The sequence below is a fragment of the Zosterops lateralis genome (assembly GCF_965231275.1).
Source record: "Zosterops lateralis genome assembly, chromosome: 3".
Lineage (NCBI taxonomy): Eukaryota > Metazoa > Chordata > Aves > Passeriformes > Zosteropidae > Zosterops > Zosterops lateralis.
In genome coordinates this window covers 24,929,458-24,957,010 of record NC_139764.1, presented here as the reverse complement: position 1 = coordinate 24,957,010, position 27,553 = coordinate 24,929,458, and the positions used below count along the sequence as shown (strand labels likewise).

General features: G+C 38.9%; 1 long non-coding RNA gene across 1 annotated transcript in view; it reads left to right on the top strand.

Moving 5' to 3' along the window:
- The first annotated feature begins 1,650 nt into the window (after nucleotides 1-1,650).
- Nucleotides 1,651-27,553, top strand: part of LOC310907979 — a 102,321-nt gene continuing 76,418 nt past the window's right edge. The window contains exon 1 of the long non-coding RNA XR_014589753.1: nucleotides 1,651-1,760. This is a non-coding gene — a long non-coding RNA (uncharacterized lncRNA). The remainder of the gene's footprint in view (nucleotides 1,761-27,553) is intronic.

The window sequence follows — 27,553 nt, the reverse complement described above, 5'->3', positions numbered from 1 at the left end:
CCCACTAAGGAGAAAATAACTCACACAGTGCCTTTGGAAATCATTGCATTTTCTCTTATCATCCTGAAAAAAAGAGGCTTGTGGGATCTGAGCTATTGAGCAGTATATACATTGGTAGCCACACAGCTGTGCTACCAATCTATCCTCCCCCCATCAGTGCCATAACCTCTTATGTTGGTGCTCATCTCTCTGGATGGATGTCCTACATAGACATTTAGGTATAACATCTTACAGGATCCAATGTAATATTTTACTAGTAAAGATTCATCAAAGCAGGACAACAGCTGATGGAGAAGGCATCTGTCTATGAATTGGAAATATTTTTCTAGAGAGTAGTAACAAAAAAAAAAAAAAAAAAAAAAGGAAATCTGAGAAATTTTTCTTCTGAAGTGCTGAACACTTACTTGAAATACTAAAATTGTATTCACTAGCAGCAGCACCTATATGGGCTACTTGCCCTGTGCTTACTGCTGGATCCAAATGGTGTTACTGAAAGCCCAGGCTGAGAATTGCCAGGCCAGCTTGCTTTGCAGAGCACTAGGGTTTTTCCTGACTCTTATTTGCCCTTGGTGAGGGCCTCTGGTGAGCACTAATGCTGCTGCTTCTCATATCAAGTGAGGAAATTGAAATGTACTTGAATTAGAAACAGATGACTGGAATTTAGAGATGAGTTAAAACTGCTATAAGAAAAGGGTAAGAGTGATAGAATTAGTCTGTCTTGAGACTAGTTTGCTTATCTTACATATTAGACTACTTTCTTATAGCATTAAAAGTAACCAAAGAGACATGAAACCAATGCAGATCCAAACAGAACTCTTGGATTTGAGCTCTACAGTTCACTCTTAGGTCCAAAATGTCCCAAAGTAAAATCCCAGTGCCTGATACCCTGCCGGTCCAGGTATTGCACAGATTTCAGTAGAATCAGTAAGACAGTTTAAAACTGAGATAGGAAGTAATAGATGACATTGGAAGTATTTCCGCCTGCTGAAAATTTGATTAGGCCCCTTGATTAATAATAAGAAAATTAAAATATGTAAATAGAATCTGTCTTCTTAATTTTGTACAAGTTTGAGTCACTATTTAATCTATAGGACTTGGATCCATCTGTTTCACGAGCTTGAATTTGATGATACTTCTTTGTTTCTGCTGTGATCTCTTAGCTATCAGCATCCTTAAAGGGTATGAAAATGAAACCTTCCAAGGAGGAAAGGTGGTCCCCTTTACTTTTTGGATGCCTTGTCCAGTGCTGGCTGTTCTCCAGGAGGGTGGTGATGTTGACATCATGTTGCACTGATGTGTTGGTTGATGTAACACTGCTGAATGACTCGGAGAGCCTTGGTTATCCAAAGGCATACAGCAACTGAAAACAAAAAAGTGAAACAAATCCAGTAACAGATTAGTTCAGATGCTGAAGACAAACGAGGCTTTCTGTACGTAACGCTTGGTTCTCGCCTTGTTCTTCAGAGCCCTGAGCTGTTAGCTGAGACTCTCTGTGTTTTGAGTACTATGAATGGGTGCACTAAAGCCTCTGATCAAATGAACACAGAACTGCAGATAATTAAATCCTGCTACAGCTGCAAGAGTTGAAGAATAACTTGTGCCAAAGTACAGCAGAAGGACAGAACAGTTTTATTGCTGCAAACAGCAGAATGTTTGGCACGTTCATGCTGCTTGTCTCAGAAAAGCCTAGGTGAAAGGGGAGATGGAAACACTCACTGTGGTGCCACAGACTCATCTTGTTTAGCCAAGGTCAGTCTAAGGTAATGGAGAGAGCTCTGACCTCAGAAGTGGTTATGATGGAAGCAGTCAAAGTGTTGGGTGTGCAAGATGTGAGGTTGTCACAGGATTTTGAAAAAAAATCATGAAAACTTGTGAGTGTATTTTCAGGACCAGCACTTTTTTTGCTGCACAGGGGTCTGTGCAGAGGACCTTCATCTGGAGCTCAATAACCATCTATAATTGTAATGGATTATTGGAGCTGGTAATATAAAATTATTCATTTCAAGAATTCTCTTTTTTTCCCGAAATATGATTTTGTTGAATTTCACATGTTTCATAGGAACACAAGTCATAATCATTTCATGTTTTTTTTCTCCCTGGGGAAAATGTATTCCTTTCCATCCTTGGAGACATCTTAATTTGGACCTTAAAATGCTAGAGAACATTTTAAATGCCTTACCATTTTAATGTACAATACATGCATTTAGCAGTGTAATCTATTTTTATGCCTAAAAGTTAACTTTATTGAGATCTTTCTAGAAAGTTTCAAACTCCAGCCGATCACTTGGGAAATCTTTTGTTTCTCTGCTTATGAAGCAAATTCTGATTTCTGACCAGCCTTCCATATGGCAAAGGACTGTAGAGCATCTAGTCTCCTGCTTTTGATGTTTTTTTGCTCTGGGAGGGTTGTGTGTCTACATGGAGGAACTAAATAAAAGTTGCTTTTCCCATTAAAGGTACAGGGTGTTTTTGGTAGCAAGTCGAAAGCTGGCTGGCACTAATGCAGAGTGCACAGTCACAGTATCAACCTGCCCAGAGAAAAGGCGTTTGGCTGGGTGTCGTGCAGCACTGTTCAGTGGGATCTCTTGTTTTTCTGCCTTTCTCTCTCCTTCCCGCCCCATTCAGCTGCAGACGCTGCCAGGTTATCCTGACCCAAGTGCAGCTCAGACTCCCTGTTGGTGAGGGATGGGGGGGTCACTGTACTTTTCCTTTATTTTGCTCTGTGCCCAGACTGGCGTGCCAGGCAGCTGGTGTGGCCTGACACAGCTGAACTCGCACTGCCCTCTCTTTAGGAAATGCTTGAGGCATTGTCAGCCTCAGGACAGATTTAAGTGTCTGTTGCGCTAATTAAGTTGTGCAAAGGAAAAAAGCTGAAGATCTGCATTTCTGGCTATTATGACTTTTCCAAGTAATTGCTAATGTTTGACAAGCAGGAATTGCCAGTTTTTGAATTGCTATTTTGTTATTGTTAAATTATAGTAAGAAATTACTTTGTCTCCATAACATTCTCTAAAATTGAAAGTACAATTAACAAAAAATCAAATTTTCCAGTTTGTTGCAAAAAAGCATCTGCAAAAATACTCTAGAGGACATGATGATAACCACAGTCTGCAGCTGTTGTGTTTCTGAGGGCTGATCTCAGATCTGTGGTCAATGTTGATTTCAGTTTTGTACTTAATGTGGGAATTCAACTTGTATTTATAAAGTCTTACCCCAAAATGTTGTATCCACTCTTTGAATAGGGGATGGATTTGACAGTCTAGAAGTAACCTTGCTATAAATTAGGTCATTTACTGAACAATTCTTAATCAGAAGCTTCATCACCGTGCACTACTTTTTTGGAGAGCACAGGATCTCCAAAACAGAATAGCAGTTAAAATCATATTTTACCACGGTAAAAATTAATTAAAGAACTCAGGGGTAGGCTGTGTTTGAAGAAACATTTTTAGAAGAAAAGACTACTTGTTACCGTTACTTATCAGACTGGAACACGTCAGCGGGGTGCTTTCCACCTGAGAAATTACCCTCTTCAGAGTTTCATGAGGCCTTTTGTAATGGTGGAGTTCAGACTTAAGTATCCTGGAACAAAGACAGCTTTAAGTCAAGTTTGTACAATTAAGACTCTGGGTTTGTAGCATTACTAATGATGATTACAGTCTTAGAGTTTATCATGGAAGGACACCCAATGATTATTTGGCTCCTTTTGAGAGTCTCAATCCTCATGCATAGCTTTCCACTAGGAGACATCTGTTGCTGAGTGGTCTGACTTTGAACCTCAACTTCCTATCACGTCCAATGCAAAGATGTCTCCTGCTGCTGCTTATTAAAGAAGAAAAAAGAGAAAAGTATGCTTGGTTAATAATGTCATGCTTTGGGGATTTCACTTGTCATCTATGGGGTCAAAAAAGAAAAACTTCCCCACAGTAAGTCATAATTTGATGTGTGTGTTTTGGGTTCTCTGGTCTTTCTCCAGAGCACAGGAGACTAAATCCCTTCTTTTACTGTGGTTAGGCAGGGTACATTCTTTGAGCAGTATTACATTTTCAGGGATCTGGCTCATGTTTTCTTGTAGAAATGTTTGGGGCTAAGACTGCCAGGTTTTAGGTCAAATCTCTTTTGATTGTCAGGGTCAATTGGACTTTTTTTCTCTTCTGTGTAGATTCACTGGACTACTAATTCCTTGAATAGGCAGAAGGCTGTTTCAATTCAGACTGAGATAAATTAGGTGTCTCTGCAACTACAAATCTAATCTGATGTTGCAAACTAATAAAATACTTTGCTACAATATGTGTGCACTGGAAGCTCCGAAGTCTGATGTGTTCTTATTCCTTCTGCAAAACTGTTATGAAAATGTCTTTGCTATTTCTGGTCTGACTGGAAACAATATGCAATCTTGCTTCAAGCTCCCATGCATCTCCCTCAGCATGTGCCAAAAAGTCCAAAAGCTCCATTTAAAGCTGATTAAAGTCTTTCATTACACTTGAAAAAAATCTTCCTCCTCAAAGAAATTGCATTATGATTTTATGGAACCATCAGCTACAATGTAATAGATAAGGAAAAACATACAATTCCACTGCAAAGGTGACCTAGCACAGTTTAGAGGACCTGATAGCAAAAAGCTAGACTTGATGGTTTTATGATTCTTTATATATTTCTGTTCCTCTACAAGAAGCCTTTCCTGTTGGAAATCCAGTGAACTTTGTTACACTCTCTTAGGCTATAACTATGTGACAGGCTATACAACATCTATTTGAATGCCTCTGAGTTGGAAGGCATTTTCACTATAAAGTTTAAAAGTGGTCTAATTTAAATGGGCACTAAAATGAAGTTGGTGCCTAAAGTCTAATCAAAGTTTCTGTAATGAATCTTTTAGAGGGAACTTATTTTACTAGTGATTTATTTGTATGGGGATATTTGAAAGGGATTTTGAAAGATGTAAGAGAAATAATCACATTGAAGTACAATTAAATTTGTATCATGGAGCCTGATGCATAAAATTTGAAGATTAAATGTAAAAATGAGTTCTTTGAACTTTGTGATTAGAAGTAGAATTCTTATTTTTTTCTGTTTAATACAAGCAGTAAAGAACAGCTGCTGCTCCAATAAATCAGAGGTCCATCAAGAACTGAGAAGGTGAATATACTGTATTAGAGGAATGCTGGACAAGAAAACAACAATAGGAATTGTTTGCCTTTTACTCAAAACCATAATGAGGATGGGAATGGAGTAGAATAAAGGAGGGGTGGAGCAGAAGAGAGGCAGAGAAGAAAGACCCTGAAATTGGAGTGCACAGCCTTTGCAATATTCAGTGTAGACGAACTGCAGAGAAACAAAAGCTGCCATAGGTATTCTTGCTTTTATCTCTTTCCTGAGTGATGGATGTCAGGGCCTTTTTTCCACCAGCTCAGTTCCTGTGCTGTCTTCACACCTGAGGGAATTTGGCCTCCTGCTACCTGCAAATGGAAGAAGCTGATAAGGGCTGTGTGAGCATGTGCACGTAGCACACAACTGTGACAGACCCCAGTGGTCATTGCATTATTTCAAAGCTCAGAGTGGCGAAATTTCCCTCTGTGAGTAATTGTTACTGAAATTCCTAATTTTTTTTGCTGATTATGTGGAGTGTAGAGGATGTTACTCATACTGCTGTCCTGTTCTCTGAGCATGTTTAACCGTGGAGTTGCTCCGAGTGTGTTAATTGAGTAGTGATAAGGTTTGCTGCTTTGAATGTAATTGCTAGTATTCAGTTTCTGAACACTTCGCTGGAGGCCTTCAGAGATTAATGGCTAAACACAAACCTACTCATGCTTGTACAACAATAAATGCTCTCTAAATTCTACATAATATCAGTCTTGGAAGGCAGAAGGACCAAAGTCATTGATTCTGAAGTCAGTAATAGTATTTTTAAAATAATTACTTTATAGGCTATATGAACAATATTTGAATATTACTTTGTTTACAGGTCATCCTGAATTTAAGGTGGCTACTCATGTCTTTGCCATACTATACCCTATGCAGGTCTATGTATCTGCAGGAGTTGTATAAAGTGTATATTGGAAGAGAGATTGGCTCCATAATTTTACTGTCTAGGAGTTTCTGTGCAAGTGCTTACCTGAGAAATGGCACTATCTCCTGCTTTCTAAGCATAATAAATAAAATAATGAATGAGTATTTCTCATTTTATATTTCTTTTTTTCCTGGAAAAGAATCTCCAAGACTTATTCAAAATTTGTCTTTTATGTAGTTAAGAGGTTAGATTTTAATGCAGTTGTAGCATTGGCTCCCTTATGTTTTGAAGTTTGTAAAACATTTGCTGTGAAAACATTTGTTTTCAAACAACCACCATTCATGTTTCATGCCTCTTTGGTACAAATTTTGTTCTGCTATCAGCACGTCATTGTTCTACAGTAATATCTCACAGATCACTGTGAGTGCTTCAAGAGTCTGTCAGTTAGGAGATCAAAGTCTATTTTGAAAGCCACTACCTTCAGCTCTTCAGACTGGTGAGTAATCTGTGCAATTGTTATAGAAAAAAGGTAACTATAATAGAGGAGGTGTAAGACATAGCTCACTGGTCCATACCAGAGTTACCTGCAATGTGTGTTTCAGTTGTTTAAGCTGATTGTCAGCTATGTGGTGTAGTAGGGTTCAAAGATTTTCCCCAAGATATAGTCCTTGATGTGTGTACACCTGGTAAATTACTCTGCTTTGCTTTGTGCTCAAAGTTATGCCGTACCAAATTGCTTGGGACCCCTGGGTGAAATAGGGAAGGGCAAAGATTGTGAGTAACTTTCATGCTTGTTGACTATGTTAGTCCCAAATGGCTAAACCTCCTTGTCTTTGCACCAGAGAACAAATGGCCCTCACTTAAGGAAAATAAGTAATTTTAAATCATTGAGCTGGACCCTGAATTTCGTGAGAGACAACTCTTGTTTTGGTTTGTAGGACTGTGCTGTAATTGAAAAGACTCTTGGCACAACGTAGAGCTAAATAACAGCTTCGAGATTTGGCCCCTAGGAATTTCCTGTTTAAAAAATTCTGGGCTTGGCCATGAACTTCGTATATGCAGCACACACAACGCCAGATGCGTGTTCTCTCTTTTGCAAAGCTGACGGAACCAAAGGCACTCCTGGATTTTAGCAGGATCTGCAGAAGCTCTGACAGCTGATAGATACCAATGTTATATCCATAACTCAATGAGTTGCCATAATAACACATATAGTAATGCATAGCAATCGAGTAAGATCTGTAGCTTTACTTAAGGTATCTAGAGTTTAAGTAGAATGCAGTGTACAAGACTTTTTTTTCTTTTCTGCTTTACTTCATGCTTACATAACTTTGAGCATATGGAACAGCAAAGCGTGATTTAAAATTTAAATTTGGAGATAAATATGTAAGGTTGTTGTAGTTCTTTGAAATAAAATAAAAAGGAGTACCTGATTGCAGGCTAATCTCCCTAAAACTGGTTCACTCTAAGTTTTTGCAGAAGCTGTTCCAGAATCATCACCTGAGTATCTGTTCTTAAAACAAAGCTTTGATTTGATTACAAACAATGCCTCAGATATTTAAAAGCACATCTGGTATAGTGCTGAATCCAATAAATATTTAAGGAGACCTAAAAAATCCTTAACAAAACCCAAAAATCAACAAAACCACCTAGGAGAAACTGTAACTGAGCTAAATGATTCAGTCCCTGAGACAGGAGGAGCTAATGACCAAAGAGTCAGCATAGAGAATTTGGGCAGGATTTGGAATGCTTCTCTTTTGACCTCCTTGCAAATGCCCACATGTAGAACCTCACAACCTTGCCATTCAACTTGGAGATATCACATAAAGTTCTGTACAAATACATGGCAAATACAAAAAATACTGCTTTGCATGAGCACAGTACAGTCTAGGATAGAACAGCTGCTTCTGTTGAATCAGTCCAGGTTCCTTTGTAAGGGGGTGTTGAGGCTTTAGCTGAGCAGCCTCTCTCTAGGCCTGGTTCACATTTTATTTTTTTTTTTATTATTCCCAACCACTTTTATGTTTGTCTCATAATTATTTCCCCAATCTCTTTAGGAGGATATTAGCAGGCTCAAGTAAGATCTCACAAAATCCAGTGTTTGTGTGTGGGTACAGAAGGTGCATATGTTATGATTTTCTTAGGGATATATTCTGTTTGTCAGCAGAAGAATTTGGATTAGCATTTGTTTGTTTCTTCTTGGCAAGTCTGTGCCAATATTTCTTATCCCATGGCACACTTTTGGGTTGTGATACCTCCTGGTGGTGTGAGCAACAGTTTCCAAGTGGTCCACAGCTGGACTCCTACCCGAGCAAATGAAAATAGATTTTGAAATGGTCTGATATGTATGGTTATATTACTTTGAGGGTTCCTGAAGGCCTTTTTAGTTCAAGACTCGCGACATGATTGTTGTATATCTGCCTACAAATTGTTTAATGACCTAAACGATACACAGATCTGAACAGGCCATAGTTCCTCATGTTACAATGCTGTTACATTTCTACTTCCTGGATTCCTTTTCTCACCTGGAGGCTTTGTTCCCTTTTGAAGATGTTTGAAATCACTGAAGCTTTCTCAATAAAACTCCACCAGCCCCTGATGACTATAATTAATCTTGTCTAAACAGTTTTAAAATGTTCTGTCTGATATTTCTTCTCCCCTTAAGTATCATAAATGTTTTAAGCATATTTTCACTGTTAACCCTTTGTAGTAGGAGGAGGAAAGCTTCATATTTGCTGGACTGTAGCAATAATGGGATCAGTCGTAGTTATGATACAGGGCAGGTGTAGTTTCATATTGGAGGTGTTTCAGGACTGTGAATCCCCTTTACAGGTATCTTGTTCAGCATCTCTTCTTTTTCAGCAGTTCCTCTTGACTACTTGGATGGTTTCTTGCCTCACTTTTTGTCTCAATTGCCATCTTTGACACTGATTTATTCTGACGTGCTCTACAGTGGGCATTGGGACCTAAGCAAGGATTTTTGATTTCACTGGGCACCAATCAAGGTTAAAGCACAGGGCTGAGGATGAGCTCACTTAACTTTTGAGTCAGGCAACCTTGAAAGCCATACAACTATTGAACTAGAAATTCTTCAAACTATGTTTGTGCTTAAACTGGCAAAACCTCATGACTACTCAAAAAAAGGAAACAAAGATTATCTTACTCAACTACAGGATAATGAAGAACTTTATTTATTAACAAATAAACACTTTGGGCTAGACTGGGTTTACTTTTCCTGACAGTATCTTCTCCCAAAGTTTTACCTAGGCCTTGGTCATGTTTTCAAGCTTTGCCAATGCTGGCTGAGACCTTTAAAAAAATAACAACAACAACAACAATAATTAAAAAAGTCCAGGAAGTGTTCTGGGTAAATTTAGATTAAGAGATGGTGGCTAAAAAGTCCTGTTGCTGCTATTGTTTACTTCGTTCGAGCAGTTTTATATGTACAGAGATGGGCAATTTAACAGATTTCCCTTCACTTCAAGGTATTTTCTAGCAGCCATAAAAGAAATCTGCTTAAACCATCTGCATGTGAATTATGGATTATGCAGGGCTTTAAAATGGATCCACTAACTTGGTTGAAAACATTCTTCTCCTTCCATCTATGGGCGCACATTCTGGGTCTGATTATGAAATGACAGAGCTGCATGGGATCCAATGTCCTGTGGGACAAGCTTGTACTTCCCACAAGCAATAACAACTGAAAGCAGGAATATTTTAAAGGAGAAAAGGAAAAAAAAAAATCAGTTCTTTAACTTTTATTGCACCTTCAGGTGATTTTGGAGGCAGACTAATGTTGTCATCAGGCGTCCTTGTTCTTCTACTTATCATCAAATACATTGGTATGTACTGAAAACATAAGAAGTAAGAAACTTTTTAAAGTGTGTTCAAATGCTTCAGTTTCTCAACCTTTTTGAAATATGATCAATAAAGGAGGATTAGAGAATTAAAGAAAGAAAATGAGGAAAAAATAGAAAATGGCAGAAAAATGAAGGATAAATTGCAATGGAAGTGAAATAATATCAAAAGTTGAAAAAATTGATGACTGAGAAAGATTCATATAAGTATTTTATACATCCTTCACAGTGAATGAAGGTATTCATTGAGTACTGCATCCTCCTCCAGAGTTGCATGCTACTTAAGTATTATAATTTCTTTCAGCTTTCTTCTCCTTCACCTCACAAGAAAAAAGCAGTAAGCCACAGTTTCAGAGTGACTGTGAATAAAATATTGGCTTTTGTTCTTTTTTTCCTGTCCAAATTTTAGCAACATGAGACCACTGTGCTGTGAATGTCAGACATGGGCAGCTGAGTCATACAGAATAAAACGGAAGTACAGTTGGCCTGCCATTGTTAGTGTGTCCTATCACAGCTGGTTTTGTTGCCCATACAAGAGTTTTTCTTTGCACAAATATTCCTCTCTATGTCTCCCTACTTGGTTGTGTTGAAAATCAGACCTTTTCTGTAAACTACCTAAAATTCACGGTAAAGAAAACTACATGTAGACTAAAAGCATACTTGCAGATCCTCAAAGGCACCATACATCCAACTTCTACTTATATAAATTTCACTAAGGCTGGAGAAACAGCATCAGTGAATGCTGAACAGGCATCATTCTACAACTGAATAATCATGAGAGGCTATGATGTGAGGCCAATAGATTTAATTTAAGTGCAGCTGGCAGTGAAGAGTTGAGAAAGACCACAGGTAGGCAACCTGAACCGAAATGTTGCTTTTTCTTGTGTGCCGTTCATGATGTAGCAGTGCCTGTAAAATATTGGGGAGGCAGGAAACTGTCACCCTGAAAGAAGCAGAGGGTGAAAGAGAAAGATGGGTGATGCTATTACTAGGCAATATTATTTGGTTTGTATTTCCTCTCACTAACAAGTGGAGATTTGGTTCAAAATGCAGAAAGTGCCGTGAGCAATTAGGGTATGATGTTATGTCAGAAAATAATTATTAGAATGATATTTGCAAGCTAACAATCTTACTTTTGAGGTGCAACATTGCAGGTGCTTTGTAACAAGAAGGTGATGGATTTAAGCTCTTGACTCAGTTTTTAGAACCTTTTGCTGTTGCTGTTCACTCTTTGTAAACAATTTAATTCCCTTCCACCTGCCTTTTCCTAAGACCTCATGGGTGCAATGGTGTAAAATTAGCTGCTGAAGCTTTGGAAGAAAGCTCCAGGAAACAGATGATGTGCTTTTAGGCTAGACTGTCAAAACACTTCCCCAGCAGATCAGATTTATTCTGTACTGGATATTCAAAAGGGAAATAGTAAATTATGTTGCTATGTCCCTTGGCTGAAGAACAAACCAATTTGAATTGAATGCATTATGCTGGAACAGGGAATCCAGTATTTCTCTCGGGTGGGCTGTGGCTGAAGTTCTTCACTTTGTCCTAGATTCTGGAGTGAGTGTCCAGAGACATGATTTCACGTAGCTCTATAATAAATGACATTTGGAAGAAGCTCCTTCAGGAATGCTAAAAATATCTTGCTCTATTTAATCTTTTTTTTTTTTTTTTTTTTTCCTGTTCTAAGCAGGTCAGATGGCTTGACAGGAAGAATTTTTTGAAAATAAGAATAAAAAAATGGAGGTGTGTGTCCTTGCATCTATATTAGGGATATAGGAAATTGCTGTCAAGAAAAATTCCTAGACTTTTTACTGTAATGGTATCCTTGGGATTGGATTTACAGTAGCCTTTGTCCTTTCCTCAAGTAGGCATATTAAGGACAAGGTTCTTCTGTCTCATGTTTTTCCAGGCATCACTAACATTCATACTCATTTGCAATGCATTTCCCTTTCATATATAGAGCAGGGTTGCATCACTATCAGGAAAAGGGTGGGGGTCACGCTCTCTCTGACCTTACACTTCTCTGTGCAAGAGCCTGCTGTAACTACATGTTCTGGTCAGATTTCAGAGTTCATAAGGAAAGAGAATTTATTTCTCCTGTGAAAGAACAGGTTGTGTGTGAATACTGACATGCAGGTCACAGCAGACCTTCTTAGGCCCTGCACAAGAGGTCAGACTGTATGTGAACATTGTCATAAAGTTTACTGCAAGGGACAGGTACAGGTGTGGGGGAGCATGTTGGCTTAAGGGAGTGGTAACCTGGTTTGAAGTAAGGATAGCGAAGAGGATTATTGGAAAAATTTGGAGGACTATGCATCTACTCTCTCAGAATGTGAATTTACCTCCACTCTTTTAATATTGATTTTCAAAATTGAAATATCTCAGTTGTTTTGCAGTTACACTTTCTCTTTATGTATGTGCTTTGACTTAGAAATATGCAAGCCAGTTTTGCTTTGATAAGAATCCTCAAGATATTTTTATGAGACTCAATTTCTTGGTTTTTATGCTGTGTCTGAAAACAGATTCACAGGTTTTGAAGACAGAGAGGACTGTTGGGATCACCTAATCAGATCTCTTATGTAAGACTTCCTTGAATTATTTCTGTTTGGGACTAGAGGAAGTCTTTCAAAAACAATAAAGGCAAAAATAGTCCAGTCTTGATTTTAAGTAGAGATTTCCTTTATTAAAAATAAAAATAAGCTACTTTGATTTGTTGTGTTTCACTGAATCCATAGCATTTTTCAAAATATTTTTATTTTTAAATTATAAACTTGCAAACAAATTTGATTCATGAGAAATAGGGTTAGGAGAGACAATATTGTCTGTGTAACCTTTTACCACCTTTGGTTCTTCTCTCCTCCCTAGGTACTCCTAGTTAGCCCAGCCGAGCAAGGCACTATTGTGCCATGATAATTCAGAGGGGTGCATGTGTTCACTGCCCTTATGTCAAGTGGATTTGTTGCTGCTGATTTTTGCTTGCTTTTCCATAAGTAGAGAGCACTAAATGAAATCTCTTAGCCACAGTTTTTTTTACAAGATTTTGAGATTTCTATCCAGTGTCTAAACTTGAAAATGCCCAGCCAATTCCAAGCTGACTGGGGAAGGGTGCAGGCAGCAGGAGAACAGCCACACTGGTGATGGTCATGGCTAAGCCCCATTCCCTTCCATGTCTAAGTGACACCTGCTAAAATCTTGAGAGCTGGAAGACTGAAAGATGAAATACTTCTGATTATGGCTTTGAATTGACCCCACAGATTCAGAATTTCTCTGTTTCTACTTCGTGAGGGCTGTAAACTTTGCAGCTGGCTCCCATTCACGGAGGGTGTAATCATGATTGTCTTTGGGAAGTTTGAAGTTGGATTATGCATATTGTGCTCTCTCTAATCATGCTGTCCATATTTTTCTCTGCCAATACAGCATGATTTTTCTCTCTGGGCTTTTTCATGGCAACTGGAATATTCCATCTTCCAAATTTGTTTTCAAAAGCCAGATCTGTTGTATCATTTAATTTAGTAAATCTAACATAAATTGAGAATTCAGTACCACATAGTCATGGTGGACACAGAATTTCATAGACGTTAAGATGTTCTATGAATTTTGGATTTGCTGAGGACTATAATTGCAAGACACACCAGACACTAACGAGTATGGAAACTAAGCTGCTGCTATGTTGGCAAAGGAGAAATTATGCCTCCAGGTCATGGGTGAATGATGAAGCAACAAATTGAAGGGAGTCAACAGCACACTGCCCACAAGCAATTACTTTTGGACTGTGGCTATAATGATTTTCCATATGTTACTAAAAAGACCTTCCATCTTTATTATAGACAGAACTGGCAATAACAGTAAGAATTAATCTCATTACTGAAGGTAGAGTCTATTTGGGCAGATATCAACATTCATTTAAATTCCTCTGTCGGAGATTTAAACTGGCATAGGCAACTATTTCTGAGGTCATAAGAGCTGAATTCCCCTTGTCCTAAGATGGCCAGCTGGTCTGTTGTGCTGCATGTGTACATGCTATTTTTACAGCACTGTCTATTGTTGCCAGTGGTGATGATCCAGAGCACTCCTGCCCAATGGCAACAGGCTTTAGGAATGTAAGCTATTTCATGAGTCTTTGCCTTTTCACACACAGAAATAAAAGTAATAAGAGCCTTGGCTGGCTTGTATAAGGGACTATTAAAATAATCAAACAGAGAACATTGAACTCACGTGTTGGATACTTGATTATGAATGGAAATTTAATTTCAAAAAAGTTACTGTCATGTCCAAAATAGCAGAAGGCAAATTAATGTTTCTGTCTCTGCTGTTTGATGTGACAGCATGTTTAAAGATCTACCATCTAGTCCAATGACAGAGAAGACAGCCACATTATCAAAACACAAGTACTGTCATCCTCTTTCTGGCACTGACTTTATATTCAATTGTGAAATTGTCCCATGGCTTGAAAGGGAAGGTGCTTGCATTGACTGTGAAGATGGCATTTTAGATTGGGTCCTGTGATATACGAGGAAGGACGCATTATGTTCTAAAGTGTATATGCAAACTTACTGCACTGTTCAGAAATTTATATTAACATAGGGAGGAATTGCTTATAAGTTGTAAGTTTTGGATTCCAGCTTTCTTTAAAATTGAAGTAATTTATGAATTTCCTATCTTGGTATGAGGTCAAATTCATGAGAATCACAAAAATGACTAAAAGGTTGACTTTTTTCAGTCTAGGATCTAACCATGTTGACTGAAGACAGGTCCCTTATGCTTCAGCATGGCCCACTGGTTACAGCTTGCAGTGGGCATAGCTCTTCACTGGCACATGGGAAGAAAATGTCTGAATTTCCTTGCACCTCTGCTCTCATCAGTCTTAGGTTAGTGACTGCCAGCATGTAGACGGCGATGAGCACCACAAGATGCTTTCACTTTTATCTTGCCTGGTTCTTGACAAAATTAATACCTTTTACACCTTAAGAGCTCTGGATTGCTCTTTGAAAGCTGTAATTAGTTAGCTCACGAGAAATTCAATCTCAGAAGCTTAGGTTTGACTTTCATGCTCTTATTAAAAATACTGGTGTAGTTTAGGAAACTTTTCTTTATCAGCACAAACCATGACATTGCCTCTTTCCTGTGCTTGCACAGGCATTTGGGTTGTTTGGTTTTCAGATTCTGTTTGCCACACGGGAGTGTGGTGCACACAATTAGTTCTAAGCAGTACAAAGGTGTGAATGAGCAGCTGAGAGCAGAGATGGATTAAGATTACTTGTGCAGTATTGTTGCTGAAAGTGTAACCACAAGCTCAAGTTCTTGCTGCTTCTGGTAACAAGTCCAGTTTCAGAGTCTCTGGTTTCTTCTTGGGTGGTGACTGTGGGAGGGAGGCTAGAAACAGCTAAAAGGCATTACATAACTTAAAATGCTTTAAGTCTTGAGTTTGCTGGAGTTATGATTCTGGTTTATATGACACCTTCATAATGATGTGAGGGAAACAGAAGATGAGATTTGTGCAGGCAGCAACAAACTCATTGAAAGAAGGATGTTATCAATGATCCTGTGTTATAATAGTGTGTCCCTGAGCAGGGCTCTGGGGAAGTTTCTTGGGACATTGGTTTTGTTGAAAATTTACACAATCTGGATGGTGACACATTTCAAGTTTGCAGGCAACACCCAAACTTAGGAACATCTAAAATTTAAAGAGAAATGGAAGGAACATTCTGAAGAAATGGGATGTATTTCTGTAGGAGAAAGTGCAGAGCAGGATGACGTGAATAGACAGCAGTACAGATGCAGGACAGAGAACAGTGAAGGCAGCTGATTAGTAGAAAAGAGTTTGGTAGAGTTGTGTCTAAGTAGCTGAACAGAGATCAATGGGTTTGTGTGATTGCAATGAGGATGAAGGCAGGTGTTTTGGAAGGTTCTAAAAGGTCACAGCTTTTCAAGCTGCATGTAATGAACCTTCTGATCTCACATTACTCTTCTGGGTTTAATTATTTGTTGCAGGTATAATCAGTTGGGTAGAAGATCTAAAATAGAGGTTTAAGTGATCGAAGAAACATTTACATGGAATATTGAAATCAGATTTTCTTAACCTACGTGAGAAAGGAAATCATAGATTTGAAGTATGTACCAAGCAGCTGCAAAGAAGTTGTTTTGGTAACCATAGCCTTGGCAGGTAGGAGACGAAGTTAATGGGAATAAACTAACTCAAGAAAGGCTTAGGTCAGTTCTACTGGTAAAGACAGATAGATGGTAAAGAACTGGTAAAAATTGTCTAGGGAAGCTGTAAAGGACCTCCAGTAATAGAAATTCCAGTAGATTAGACAACCATCAGGCAGGAAAGACATAGGTAGAGTTCGTCTTACCTTGGGGCAACAACAAGTTGGTGAAATAATCTCAATGACCATTTGAAGACTTTTGCAGGCTAATTTTTCTATTCATCTATAACCAGTTGCCCATCCTTTTTGAGCAGTAGTGCAACGTGGCCAAACTCTAGAAAAAGTACTTCTTAATATGCATTTTGTTCTAGACATAATCTATTATCCTTTGCAAGTTACAGCTGATACCTCCCAGATACACTAACTCACTGGCCAGGACCTGCCACCATGTTTTCAGTTGAGAAAATCAATGAGATTACATAGAGGGAGAGGCAAGCAAAGTATTAGTACAATGCTTTCTTTCAAGGCCAAATGGATAAAAATTTGTTACTTAAATTGCTAATAAAATCATCATTTGGCTTTGGGTATCAGCTTGAGATAAATATCTGTATCCATAAATACCTGTTTACTTTGTCATTTACCTGTTGCCTCTTTATAAAGCTAGTAAGGTGTCAAACCAACTGAAGCCTTGTTTAAATTTGAGATAAAAGGTGTTAAACAGACTGAAAATTGTCATAAATATTTGATTTCTGACACATGCCAAACAAATTTAATTTGTCGATTGTCTGATGACTGTTCTTTCATTGTATATTACATTATGCCCTTGCTAAACTTGTGGGAGCTATCTATGATTACCTCTGCGTGAAGACCTGATGCTGATTTGAATTAAAATGGGATGCAAGATGGCATGCACTATTTGTTTTTGAACCTGGAGCTTTATTGATGCCAAGACTGATGTGTTCTGTGGTATTGTTTCCAGGGTGATGATGGAATGGCTAGACATGATAAAAATCAGTGCATATGTCCTGGTTCTGTCTTGAAATGAACAACCACAAACATCAGAAACAAACATCAAACAACCACAAAATATCAGAAAGATTTGGGAATGAACTCCATAAAAAGCACCTTCCACAAAGCAAACTATGTCTCTTGAGCTTCTCCCATATTCCCTACATTTTCCACATATTCAGAGCAAAGTTGTCTAGTTATAGTGCCTGCAGCAAAATTCTGTCTCTTTTTTCTGCAAAGCTTTGTATTCAGGATAGAGTCGCTATACCGAACCACGAGTACAGCTGTCCATGGTATTCTAGCTCATGAAGGCATCAAGTGCTGGAAGGAAAAGGGTTTGTACTTAAACATGCTGTTTGTAGTGGTGCAAGTGCTGTGAGAGACAGTTTTCTGGAGCATAGTTCCTCATTCATGAACTCTCACATAAGGCTTTTAGGAAAACTGACCTTCTCATCTCTTGATGTCTTTTAAATATCTGCAGATTTAGAAGAAGAATGAAGGATACTTTACTCTTTTCAGATATGCTGTCTTTTCTTCCCTCTATCTGGGATATTTACATTTAAGAGAAAAGACAGAATTGTACAGGGTCATTAAATAGGTTAGTATGTGTATCCTGAGCTTGCAGGCTGTGTATCACTGATTTCCCAAGCCTCACATAGAAACCACAGGGTCTTTTGCAGAGTACAGGTAGGTTTGTGGAAAACTGATGCTCATTTTTCTTGTGGGTGCCTAATAATTGTAGGGTATTTTTTAAGGCAAAGCCAACATTTAGCTAGTTTAATGAGTCTGACTGAATAAACAAATCCATCCTTTTGAGCTGGCAGAATAGGACTACTTAGGAAATTGTTTGTGCTGATGCTGCTGAAATAGCAGAGATGCCTGATACGGCTGGTGCAAGAGTCTGAAAATGTTACATGAGAAAGCTGCTATCACTAGACCTCAAAAGAAAATGATAGTTACCATGCTGACTTTATGAGGCGTGTCAATGCTTGCAATGACAGCTGCAGGAAACTTGTAGTGAGGCTTTCCTCATCTCTTCTGATAGTCTTTTGAGCCCTGAGTTGAGTCTGTTTGCTCCTATCTGTTGCAAGTAGGTGAAAAGAAACTTTCCTAGCAGGGAACTATGGTCTTGAGTACACAGTGTTAGTGTAAGAAGTGCTACAGGACACACTGTGTGCTCAGTGCAGCCTGAAGCCAAGTGGTCTCTCCTGCCTTGCACTGAGCCAAAGCATGTGGTGTGTGATACTGGCACTGGGGATGGGAAATGGTCCTTGGGAAGAGCCATAAAGTACCACTGCACTTTCATCCACACCAAAGCCATTGGAGCTGATCACTGTCTTCTAGAGGACAGCAATAGTCGAATGTGTTAAAGGACTGGATCCTTAGCTATCATAAGTAACTGAGAAGATCTAAACAGAAGAAGGATTAGGCCTTGTAATACAGCTTTTTATTTTTATTTCTTTGTACTTAGATATCATAAAATTTGCCATTGAACACAAATTCCATGGAGAACTGTAAGAGGCTCTGCCTCTGTGGTGACCCACCTGTCTGATCCTTTGAACAGTGTATTTTTATATGATGAAGGACACAAGACCTGTACCATCATTAGAGAATCAGCAACATTTGAAAAGTGGGAGTCCAAAGTCACTACAGAGTGTGCTCAGGTGTCCTGGAGATATAGAATGTCTGGGGAGTGGTGACTGGGTCTCGTAAAGCCACATACTGTGCCAGGTTATGCAACTTCTGCCTCAGGAAGGTGTTGGCTCTACACAGAGTCCCTGCTGGAGCTGCTGGGAAACTGCAGGCTGTGCCTGTCTGTGTCATGATTTGCTGAAGTCCTAGTGAGCAGCCTTTTCAGCTGACCTTGGTTCATGGATCTCTCCAACAGTTCTGTTCTTCCTCTGTTTACTGCCTTCATCATATTAAAAAATCTTATTTTCTCTTTTCATGCATGTGGATGAAATCTCTGTGGGAACTTGTCTTCAAACAGAGCACTATTTTTTGATGGAGTTATTTAGATGGTCCTGTAATGAATGGAAGATCTTATGGCTATTGAGCCTGGGTAGGGGTTTGCAAATCTGTTCTTCAGAGTTCATTTCCATGTTCAGTGCAGGGCACTTCAGGGCAGTTACCAAGAAGGTTTGAAATCCAGGGGGAAGTCCCCTGTGGTTCTTATGCTACTGTCACACTCTAATATCAGCCTTTATTGTCTTCCTCTGAATTTTGCTTACTTGATGGACTGTATGATTAGGTCTGTGTGAGCATGTTATATTTCATAATGAAACACACAAATGGGGTGTTATTATTCATTAATCTAGCAATAACAAATAGAGCTGAGCAAGGTTTTAAATGCACAGCACATGTTTTCTGATTTAAAGATCTGTGTCATTCAGAGTCTTTTGGCAGATGCAGCAGAAACCAATGCAAGTTTGTGTACCCTGCTGTGAAATGGGACATAGACTGAGAACATACTTCCAACATAGCTGATATGTGCATCTAATATTGAAAAAGAAAAGAGAAAAACAGTTTTGTCGCTTGTTTAGTAGGTGCTTGATGTAAAGTACTCTTGATATCTAAATGGAGATCAGATTTTGAGATGTACCTGACCATATCACATATAACTTATGCAAATTGTGGTTTTTAAAATATGTTTCTAAGCTGCAGATTAGTTAAGGAGTTTTGTTTCTTCTATATGGCTTTTCTGGGAAATTGGAGAATTAGACTTGTATCTAAAGCCTCATTAATAAAACACAGTTATATTATTCTTTTTTTTTATTTTATTATTTAATTTTTTTTAGATTCCAACAGTCAGGGACAACTAATAACTATTTGGAAACAACCAAATCCAAGTCATGGATGCATTTTGACCTCCCACTGTGGGTCCTGGAACTTCAGTGGGACAAAATTAAAAGCATCTCCTTGCATACAGACTATCCTTCTTTGTTTTATCCTCAGCCCCCTGAAAAGCAAAGAATTAGGGGTATTTTCTGTGAAAAGGAAATGTGTCCTTCAACACCTTGTGAGAATTCCAGTTGATTATTGTGAAGACAAATGAATATTCATATGGCACCATTCCTGCTAAATTAATGCATTCGAGTAGTCCATTGATCTCCATGGGACTATTCCTGTGCTGTGTTTTTGGTCCAGTACTTACCAGTTTGTTCCTTTGGAAAGCCATTATAATTGATACTGGGAAATCAGAAGGGCTGAGGCAGCATCTGAAGCCAAAAAAATTGCCAACATTAATTTTTAAAATGGCTTTTTAGAATAAATGTAGAAGCCTGGAGCAACTATGACTGTGCATCTGCAATAGTGAGTGATGTTTTTCAAGCTTTTATTACTAGCAATAGTCATGAGTGGATGTTGCTGTGGTTTGACACAGGAAACAGACAGTACTAGAGTCCTCCCTGCTATCAAGGTACTACAGGGCAGTACAGCTTCATTGCACCACTGTTAAAACTTGCATCCTGGAATTTGGCAAGCTGGAGCAGTTCTGAAGTTTCACAGTTCAGCCTGAATGTTCTGAGCATGCAAAAAGATATTTGAGTACATACAATGATAATTCTATGCAATCTGTCATCTAGGCTTTTCTATTTATTAAAAGGAGAGTGCAAGAAATAAATCCTTCTCTTGCTGGTAATAATCATCTCTAAATTTGGAGAAGCATAAAGAAAAGTCTGAGCAAGAGTTTTGCTTTATTTAAACTTAAGTTACTTTTCTCTGGATTGTTAGTGGTTTATCTAAAGTGATATCGCTTACTGAATTCTTGTGGCTGAAAACAAAGTTTAAAAACTTGTTGATAAGTGATTTTATACATAATCTATAAAAGATCTGTCTTGATCTATAAGAGATCAAGGTAGATTTATAAGAGATCTATCAGAGATCAAGAGATGCAAAGCAGCTCTGAAAGGCCATGTCTATTGAGGCAGAGGTTACCTCCATTAGGACCCTTCAGGAGACAATTATAAGTCACCTTCAGAGGACATCAAAGGGCCAATCTATAAGCACACATGACTCTGGTGAGATGGAGCTTCTCTAAGGCTTCAAGTGTTGATTGTCCTCACTGAGAACACTCCTCTCCCCTAAAAAAATAAACCCCACTGCCCTATTCATTTGAGAGAAAGGTATGCATGCGCATTAAACATATAAAGACACCATTGAGACAAGTTTTATGCCACTAGTTCTGCAAATAATCTACATGGAGATTTCATTTCTTGTCATAATTACCAGACCAGTCTGTTAGATTTGTCAGGTTGCTGTTATGATGACCCCTTTGTTGTGATATCCAGATTTATTGTTCTGATCCTTTCACTTTCAAATTTTGCCCAAAGGCAGGCTAAAGACTAAGAAACTACACAGCTGCTTAAATTCAAACATTTTTCTGGAGTGCAAAGCCAACCTTTCCTATCCTTTTTGAGACAGATCCTGATATGTGACTATGATGGCACTCAGTCACTGGCATGTTGGGAAAAGTATTCCATGCTGTGGTGTATGTTGTTAACATTACACAAATAAAATCATTTTGGTAAGTCTCTGCCTCCTCTGTAATTACTTCTCTGTGAAGATGTTGATTTGCTGGGTTTGTATCAGCTTCTTGTCCTGGAGGAGGTGTTGTGTGCCTTTGGCATGGGGTGTGGTGGCAGCTGCCCCACTGCTCCAGTCAAACACGGGCTGCATTTGCTCTTACATAATGCAAAGTATGGTAATGTGTGTTCTGTGCACCTCTCTCAAATCCCAACCCTGCAGCAGAAATTGAAAACAAGTTTTACATCTGACTTCTTCTTCCCAATACTTGTACACTGACAGTGTACTAGAAAATTAGGAGCAGGAGAGCTTTTGGCATATTGAGAGGAGAACCAGGTGTACTGGAGACCAAAGAGAGGGATCTCAGGGATACATTTCTCTCATGTGCTTCTGGCAAACGTGAAAAATGCTGTGCTCCTGCAGAAATGTGCTTTGCTTTTGATATTTTTTTCATATTTATAACCTGTGGGTTATACATCTGAAAACTGTGTGTTTTTAGGAAAGCTGCAAAAGATCAGGGTATTAATCACGTTTGTGAAACACATTTATTTTAACCTGACATCATCAAGATGCCTACATACAGGACTCTGTGAAGGACAGGTGGCTGACTTCTCTGGATACCAAGGATTCAGCCCCATTGTGCTTTCTGCTGGGAATTCTGACAATAGGGATAACAGCTGATAAAGGTTATGAGGCTTTCTATAATACAGGCCCTTTCCCTGTTACGATGGTGTGGAGAGAGCTTGATTTGGCAAGACCTTTGTTGTTCTTTTTCTTTAATTCAGTTCTTGAATGTGAAGTCACAGTCTGTCCCTCTCCATTTAATTCATGGACATGACTAATGCAATACTGAAAACTTATGTGTCTGCACGATTCTTTACAAGATCAGAACTCCAAAATTTTGGTTGCCTGTTTTCCAAAAGTGGATTTTTTTTTTCCAAGAAAGATAAATGAGTAGGGCCACAGATACAGACCTGAATGATGCTAGAGAAATATTTGCTATAAAAAAAGGTTGACAAGATCAAAACAATAAAAGGCTAAATTAAGATCTGCATGACTTTATTCAAATGAGTTTTGAAACATTTACAGCAGCTTTGAAATGATTCCATGGTCAGTTAAAAAAATAGTGAACAAGAACTTCTCACTTAATATTTAAATAAATAATAGCAAAAAGAAACCCCTTTTCTGCTGAAGTGTTTTTCAGCGTTTATGTTCTCCCCATCCTGGCAGCAGCAAACCTACTGTCTGTCTTTTTTTCTCACCAATAACTGCATTTTCCCCCTTTATTCATTGTGCTTCCTGGTTGAAGTCTTCTATTTTGAGAAAACAAAGAGCTTTGAAGATAATTGTTTTATTAAATGTATGTAAAACTGTGGTGGGTCAGCTCTGTGGCACACCACCCTTGACAGTCTCTCTTGACACTTCCTTCTGTGCTAAAAATAGAATTACTTGGTACTGTGGTGAGGAATGAACAAGGATGGGGGAAGAAAAGACTTTTTAGAGGTAAAGTCAGGAACTTGAATGTTCAACAAGACAGAAAAGATTAATTCTAGATGTTTCTTGTTATAGAAACAGTGGTCAAGGCTGAAAGGTGACTTAGCTATGGCAGCCAGGGGACTTGGACATTTCCAAAGTACCTTGAAGCCATTCCTTGAAAAAAAACAAACCTGATGATGGATTTTGATGGGCTTTTTTTGGTACCTGTTTGCTGCCAAATGAGTTATGTAGCTCTTGGCTGATGGCCTGTAGCTCTGAGAGGCTCAGAGTGCATAATTATGAAGCTCACACATAGTTTAAGCTTGCATATTCATCTTTCTTTTGACGTGTCATATAGCCTGCTCTTCTGGAGTCTATCAACTGTAATTACAATAACACAAAATGGTCCTCTGTGTTTTGTTTCTTATGCTCATTTATGTACATAAAACGTATTGAGCTCTGGTTGGCCTATGGTGCTTGGCACTTAGTCTTTCCCTACCAAAAAAAAAAAAAAAAAAAAAAAAAAAAAAAAAAAAAAAAAAAAGGAGGAGAGAGGAAAAAATGGAAAAATGGCCAGGCCAAGAAGACCTGAGGCCTTTGTAAAATGTCTTGTGAGTTAATGGACATCTGGGGAACAAATTCTGAGTTTATTGGGTGAATCCTGAAGTTCCAGGATTTGCTGATTGAACTAGTTCATTAAAATTTGGATGCATTCCCTGTGTCAGGATTTTGGCTCCCTTTGCCCACTTTTGTGTCTAGCTTATGACTCTCAGTCTGTTTAGCCTGTCTGCTCTTGAATTTGCCTTGAGAAACTCTGGATGTCGTTGCCAAGTGCCCATCATATTAAGGAAGAGTTATTTATTTTCGATTGTCTCTATGACATGCCATACATGTAGAAAAAGAAAATTGCACAGAGGTTTTGAGAGGCTTAGATGTTTGAGGAAACACTCTGCAGATTTACTGAAACAGTTTAGAAAAGCAGTGGCTGCTGACAGTGTCCCTTTACTTGATACCTCATTTGACAGAATCATGTGCCTTCAGTTCAGGATGTGATATAAAAGGGTTTACAGTAGGTCACTCTGACACTGCTTTCTTCCAGAACCAGAATTTCTGTCCTTTGGGTATTAACAATATCCCAGTAAGTTCAGATGATATCTGTGAGGCTCACCTAATATCCTGCACAGAAGGAAGCAAATGCAAGAATTAGAGCAATTCCTCATACAAGGAAAGAGAGTTTTCCACTAGGTGCCAAGAGACAAGCCTCTCGGAGCATATCTACCAGCTGCTGCTGGGGTGATACAATAGGGAAGTGAATCAGGACAGGCGGTGACCCTGGCTCAGGTTTAAAATGAAATTTAGGCATCATTTAAAGTTGTGACGCCCAAGTGACTCCAGGGTCTGTCAGCTTTTGGAGCTGATTTATGCTTAGTGCAAAGCACATGTCCACACCATGCTAAAGGGGGCAGCGGGGGTGGGCTGCAAAATGCTTGTGTTAGCAGGGATGGGGCTGGAAATGGAAAATATGTTGCTGGATTAGAATGGTGCTGTAGGGGATCTCACAGGGCCTTACAGGGAGCTGAAGAGATGCTGGTGCTCTGTGTGACTCCCTGCAGAACCAGAATGTGGGGAGGCCCACGTTGAGCTTGCGCTACCTTAGACTTTTGAGCTGCAATGTGGCTATTGCTCTGGCTTTCCAAAATGCTTCTGAATAATAATGTCCCTCTCTTATGTGGTTTAGACCTTTGTGCTGGTTTAAAGAATGTCAGAAGAAACTGTTGTGTATTTTATAATCTAGGCTAAGTGATCTTTCCATTTGGGGAATTCAACCTTTTAACATTTTTTAACTTGGGGAACAAAATTAGTCAGAAAATTCTTTTTAGCTGTGTAATTTTCTGAACAGTCCTTGTCATTGGGATTTTCTAATATTGTTCACTTTTGAATACAATCTTGCTGGCAGAGCCTACTCTATTCCAGGAATAAATTACTCTCAAAGGAGAGTGACTGCTAATGTTTCCATCATTACCTTCACATGGTGGAGGTTAAAAACTATGTTTTCACCATAAAAATGGGGATTTTTTTTTTTTCTGACATAAGAATATGGATTTTGCGATAACCACCTGACTGTAAAACCAAAGCAAACCAGAAAATCATTCCTTTCCTTCTGCCAAAAAAAAAATCCCCTTCTACTCTCCCCCTCCTCCCTTGCAGAGTGTTGACAGTTTATACGTCTGACTGTAATTATGCATGCTGAGATAAAAATAAGCCATGCTTCTTCTGTTACTTATCTCAATGTAAAATCCTACTTTGACATACAAAGCATACATTTTACTGTTATTTTTCTCTTCACTTAAGGGAACCCTCTGGTTGTGCAGTATGTGAGAGGGTGTTTTAGTGACTCTGTATAAAGCAGCACACTCAATACAATTTTTTTGGGCAGCTATTGGGTTGCCAACTATTTTGCAGGCCAGCCTGATTGCACATTAGAGTTTCCATCACTGAATATCCCCGGCAGGCTGAATTCAACTGCAGTGATGTCAAAGCCCAGAATGACTCAATAAGGCAGAAGCAAACATGGAAGCAAACTGCTTTAGAAAGTACTGCATGAAAATAGATGGCACCAGATGCTGATAGGAAGATGTGAGGATATCCAAATGACTGACTAACTGCACATGGAGCCCACCTGAGTGATATGCTCAGAGCATGTGCAAAGTGAGACTGGTGAGAGTCCATTTGGCTTTAGAGTTAATGGGCTCCTTGAAGCAGGTGTGTGTGTGTGATTGGCTTTGCATGCAGAAGCAAATCTGAGTGGAGAGGAAGGATGTTTAGGTGAGAAATTAAGTTCACAGTCAAGCTTTATTGCTCACGTGTAACCACCGTGCCTCAGTTTCTTATCTAGAAACGTGGGACTGGGGATGCCTCCTGCCCTGTCCCTCAAGGTGTGTTGTGAGCGTGAGAACAGCTTTTATTTTCACAGGCCTTGTTAGAGCAAGATTAAACTTTTCAAAATTGTTATGATTATTTTAGGCAGCACATCATCCTGAGTCTTCACTTGTGCTCGTGCAGTCTGTGTTATTACATTTACCTCTGTAGTTTATTTAAAATGTCATCATAATTCAAAATGAAACTGCCTTTTTTTTCTCATTTCACCTAGTTTTGATGTGAAACTCTACATTTCTTATAGTTCTTTAGATCATAAAGCTTTGCTTGAGGCTGGGCCCCAGTTGACTAAATAGTTATGCAAACATTAGCAAATTTTCCCTTGAGCTAAGTTTCATGTTGGCAATGAAATCTGAACTCAGGCAAATTTTGTGTGGTTTTCATTGCAAACATGTAGGCAATGCATGAAAGCTGTGCATTTTCCTGTCTGCTCTCCAGAATGATCTAATTTTTCATTTTTCTCAAGTCTCTTTTGTTAATGTCATAGCAGAGTTGTCATTAATTTGCAGTTTAATATCTTCATGTTCGCCATTAGGTAGAGTATTTGCCATAATTTTGCAAGGCATTTTTAGTAATTTAGGCAATTAGAGTTTGACTGATGGTTTGCATATTAGGATTTTAGCCCATCCTCTTTCTTCTTGTCATAGCCTGGAACCCCAAATGTACTTTTGTTTGTTTGTTTACAAGCACGTGTGGTTTGAAACAGAAGGCCGGCAGATTAGTGGGAATGTCTAGTCCCCTTCTGCCAGATTTTATCTTTGGGCTGGAGTGGCGGATGGCTGTTGTTTCTGCAGGCTGCAAGAAGTGTAATTGCACAGAGCCCTTCCACCCCCTCACGGCACACTCGGATTGTTCAGTGCCTTACAGCCCGTGGAAATCTGCCCTGGGAGCAGGAGCCCTGCCAGCCCTGAGCAGCGTTAATCGAACTTCCACCACCAGCAACAATTATCAACAGTTATACCTAATATTTGTACCTTGTACATAGCATGCAAAGTCTAGGTTGTTCTTTACACTTTTTTTGATTGTTTTTAATTGATTTTGGTTTCCTGCTTCATTTCAGTTCATTTTTCAGCCAGTTAAGAAAAATTAATTGCTTATGCATATTAACAGCCTATGGGAAATCTTTCATCTTTCCCCCCCCATTCCCTCCCTCCTTTCCTCCCTTCATAAGCACAAAAAGGAATACTTCCAAGTTAGTGCATGACTCAGTAATCTTGATTTATTAAGCTGAGATACCTTTGCCTGTATGTGATTAGAGACAAATTAGAAATTCTTGTTGGTGCTAGTTTGCAACCCCAGATGTCACAGCTTTCAACAGAAAAGAGAGCAGAAAGGTTTGCAGCAGTGCTGAAGCTGCAGAAGCTGTGACTGTTCTTGCCTTATGCTTTCCCCCCTTAGCAGGGTTTGAGGAAGGCAGAGTGTGCCCTCAGTGATTTCCAGACAGTCAGATCTGTTATCTTAAATTTCCAGTGGAAGTAGTGCATTTTCAACCAAACACTGGCATTTGCAATGAAATGGGAGAGGTGCAGACAGTTTTCTTTTACAGATCTTGCTGTGGTAAGGGAGTAACCTCGTGTATGGGGATATGCTGGGAGGCTGGGGTT